Genomic DNA, 4867 nt, shown 5'->3' on the forward strand with positions numbered 1-4867 from the left:
AGTGCCTACATAATAAACATGGTTGTTTTGTTGTCATTCAAAATACATTAATTTCTCATCGTCAAATTATGTTTCCTGTCAACGCTTCATTTAGGCACCCACATGACTAAAATAAAAATAAAGTAATATATTATTTTTGAAAGCATGACACAGTAATCAAGACCCACACCAATAACTGTGGTCTTACCAACAATACTACAATAGTATGTTTTCTATCAAAAGGAGACATTACACCGCTTTATGCCTACAGCAGATGGCAACAAAGCATCATGCTGCTCACACAGGCCACAGCATTTCCCACTTTGCAAGAAACAAATTAGCTGCTGGCTTGTTAGTGCTTATCTGAAAAGCTGCTAAAGCTGTTGGCGATAGATATAAGATGATGGTGGGAAAAAAACCCTCAACAATTTTAGACCTCAACATGGTTCTTCAATTTTGATGAAGTTATGGATTCAAATCAATAAATACTAAGAAGCTATGAGAACAAAACACTAATATCTTAGCAAATTAGGGTAATATGGGATACATATACATCCCATTAAAAATGCATTCATTTTGTTTTTAGAATAAGGACCCCTTGCTGCTCTTTGGTGGTCATTTTCTGGTTTAAGCAACAAGCTTTCTCGGGTACCAATTAGTAAGAAATCCCAAAATGAAAAGGCATTTCTTAAAAAGAACGCGTGCACAAATGAATAATTCGTTCAAACAAAGATGAAAACACGCAGCATGTTATTGCGTTTGTTTTGATAAAGGGCCATTGATTTTGATTGATTTTCCACCAATTATTTTTCCTTTGCAAAAGAAGCCTTTTTTTTCCTGTTCATATTTTTTTAGCAATCGTTTTATAATAACTAGGTGAGTAATTGAATTTTTAATGGAAGACACTCTAAATAGATGTTTTGTAATGTATAATATTCTGTTTTAGTGTATGTGCCATTGTTTTCAGGCACAAAAAGCCTTGCTGAGTCTCTACCTCTAGTGACTGTGAGACTAGAATTTCTCCTGGTACAATTTACAGTGGATGCTGCCGGTCATTAAGGTGACTTACGTTTATGATCTTTATATATAGGTTCAGTCCCATGTTGGCTTTTGGATGTGGACCTTATGAGCCATATCTTCTTAATGTTCTCCTTTCTGTGGAAGTCCACCAGTGCACTGTGTGTATTTCTGTGTTGCTAAGTGATTGCAACTGGCTTGCTAATTGGTTAGCTTTCCTCCTCATCAATCCTGATGAAGATGGTTGCTCCCTCCGTGAAGATGGTGCTTTTTCAAAGACATCGATTGCCTGCATGGCATGACAGTGGACTGAATGAAAGTCTTTATGCAAAACCAAGACAAAGCCTCCAGCATAGGAGGCGGCTCAATGTTGCCCAGATTAGACAGTAAGATCACCAGCATTGAAGGTAGGGAATCTTTGGGCACCTTACCATTCAATTGTGATTGTCTGGGTAATGATTCGATTCAGAATCGATTCTCAATTCAACATGAATTTTTTAGCGTATTGGTTGGTATATAAAGTATGATAAATCCACAAACGCTTCTCTTGGCTGCTGACGTGTGATTTACAGGCCTACTGAAATGCGATTTTCTTATTTAAACGGGGATAGCAGGTCCATTCTATGTGTCATACTTGATCATTTTGCGATATTGCCATATTTTTGCTGAAAGGATTTAGTAGAGAATATCGACGATAAAGTTCGCAACTTTTGGTCGCTGATAAAAAAGCCTTGCCTGTACTGGAAGTACCAGGCGATATGCGCGTGACGTCACAGGTTGTGGAGCTCCTCACATCCGCACAATGTTTACAATCATGGCCACCAGCAGCGAGAGCGATTCAGACCAAGAAAGCGACGATTTCCCCATTAATTTGAGCGAGGATGAAAGATTCGTGGATGAGGAAAGTGAGAGTGCGAAGGACTAGAGGGCAGTGGGAGCGATTCAGATAGGGAAGATGCTGTGAGAGGCGGGTGGGACCTGATATTCAGCTGGGAATGACTAAAACAGTAAATAAACACAAGAGTATATACTCTATTAGCCACAACACAACCAGGCTTATATTTAATATGCCACAAATTAATCCCGCATAACAAACACCTCCCCCCTCCCGTCCATATAATCCGCCAATACAACTAAAACACCATCACAACACACTCAATCCCACAGCCCAAAGTATCGTTCACCTCCCCAAAGTTCATACAGCACATATATTTCCCCAAAGTCCCCAAAGTTACGTACATGACATGCACATAGCGGCACGCACGTACGGGCAAGCGATCAAATGTTTGGAAGGCGCAGCTGCATGCGTACGAACGGTACCGTGTCTGCGTATCCAACTCAAAGTCCTCCTGGTAAGAGTCTCTGTTGTCCCAGTTCTCCACAGGCCAATGGTAAAGCTTGACTGTCATCTTTCGGGAATGTAAACAATGAAACACCGGCTGTGTTTGTGTTGCTGCAGCAGCCCGCAATACACCGCTTCCCACCTACAGCTTTCTTCTTTGCTGTCTCCATTGTTCATTGAACAAATTGCAAAAGATCCACCAACACAGATGTCCAGAATACTGTGGAATTTTGCGATGAAAACAGACAACTTAATAGCTGGCCACCATGCTGTCCCAAAATGTCCTCTACAATCCGTGACGTCACGCGCAGACGTCATCCTACCGAGACGTTTTCAGCAGGATATTTTGCGCGAAATTTAAAATTGCACTTTAGTAAGCTAACCCGGCCGTATTGGCATGTGTTGCAATGTTAAGATTTCATCATTGATAAATAAACTATCAGACTGCGTGGTCGGTAGTAGTGGGTTTCAGTAGGCCTTTACATTTCCACATTTTCTTACATTGCAGCATTATTCCAACATTGAATAAATCCATTTATGTCCTCAAAATTCTACACGCAATACCCCTAATAACAATGTGAAGTTTAGTAGTTGTTTTTGTCAAAATTAAGCACATTTTTAATAAATTTGCAAAATTTTGAATAAATATAGCAAATTTTAACTGCCCAAAGTCAGGTTTGGGCAGTTCCGCCCATTCCTCTTTGCAGAACCTCTCAAGCTCCATCAGGTTGAATGAGAAGTGTTGGCTTTTATCCGGCATCAACAAAGTATTGAGCAAATGCTGTGATTACTTACATACTTTTTATTTTTATTTTTTAATACATTTGCCACGATTTTAAATACAATATTTTCATATTGCCATCATAGGGTATTGTGTGTAGAATTTTGAGGACAAAAATGAATTTATTCCATTTTGGAATAAGGCTGTAACAAAACAAAGTGTGGAAAAAGGGAAGCGCTGTGAATACTGAATATGGGCAGCGCTGGCCTAAAAACATATTTTTAAAATCCCTCCCTCTATCCATCCATTTTCTACCGCTTGTCCCTTTCGGGGTCGCGGTGGGTGCTGGTGCCTATCTCAGCTGCATTCGGACAAGTCGCCACCTCATCACAGGGCCAACACAGATAGACAGACAACATTTTTCAAATCTTATTTATAAAAATCACAGAATGTTAATCAATCTGATAAAAGAAAATAGAGCAACCCAATCCCAGCTGTACAAGACTTATCTAAATGTACAAAGACATTGAGAAAACATACAAATAGAATACTAAAAAAATAGGAAAACCAAAAATGTATAAAATATCTAAAATATCAATATTAGTTGTATAATGTTTTAATCCACAAATTAATTCTTGAAAATAAAAATATGTATTTTCAAAAATTATGAATCAATTTAGAATCTGAATAAATCAAGGTCCGGATTTGGATGTGAATCGATAATGTCATGATGCATTTTGAGATAATAAAGCTAGTTTCAGCGATATGCCAGCCTACCCCTGAATGTGCTTGCACTGGATCCTCACTCTTGCTGACGTGATTTACAACGTTGCGCTCTGGGATGGCGCCTTGGTGACGTCAAGAACGAGTCGTGGATGATGGAGCATCAGTGACTCCAGGAAGAGCACCTTTCCCCAGTGTTTACATGAGACCAGATAAACATGGATCACGTCCACGTTTGCATGCAGCAGCTCAGACAAAAGGCTGCACACCAGCAATGAAACACCAAGGTGTACAATTTGGAGTTTGACCTACATTTTCCATGACATATACAGTACTACTGTACCTCAACTTACACTTGTAACTCAAATCATGTAATACATTGAAAATAATTTCATTGGTATTTGGTCCCCAAAAACAGCACAATTTTAACATGAAACATGCCTTTTAAAAATAAAAACAATCTTTCCGAAAATAATTTTTGTATGAAAACCATACAATAGTATGTACTATAAACAACAACAGTAGTTTAATAAAGTAATGTAAAAGTAATAATGTGCAACATTTACCTAGGAGGACTTTTACGGTATCTCGCGGTACCGCTTTTCCATAAATGTTCATCGTTCAGATATTAGTTGAACATTCTTGGCTGACAGAATCATTGTACTTCAGCACAGTAGATTAGCCGGGATGCGTTCGAATTGCTTCGCCAAGCTGGAGACGCGCTCGGTCATGTTTTTGATGATTTCTCTCTTTAATTCAAAGAATGTCATCCACTTCTTCTCAGCACTGTCCTTTACACGCACATTCTTCCTTCTCATGGTTAGAAAAACAACAACAGGTATGTTGATCTGTAGCTATAAGCTAATGCCAGCTAGTAAGACCAGATGTTTTGGTCGGATCTTGCGGGGTTCACTGTAACATTTGTAATTGATCCCCAGCAACTTATATAGTGTATATATATTTTCTCATTCTGTTTTGCACACTCTTAGAGTCAACATGTGCATAGTCATGTACATAGTGTCGTGTACATAGTGTATATATCCCCCCCCCCCCCCCCCCCATTTTTTGTATATATTGTTTTTCAA

This window comes from Nerophis lumbriciformis, linkage group LG04 (assembly GCF_033978685.3).
Source record: "Nerophis lumbriciformis linkage group LG04, RoL_Nlum_v2.1, whole genome shotgun sequence".
Taxonomy (NCBI): Eukaryota; Metazoa; Chordata; class Actinopteri; order Syngnathiformes; family Syngnathidae; genus Nerophis; species Nerophis lumbriciformis.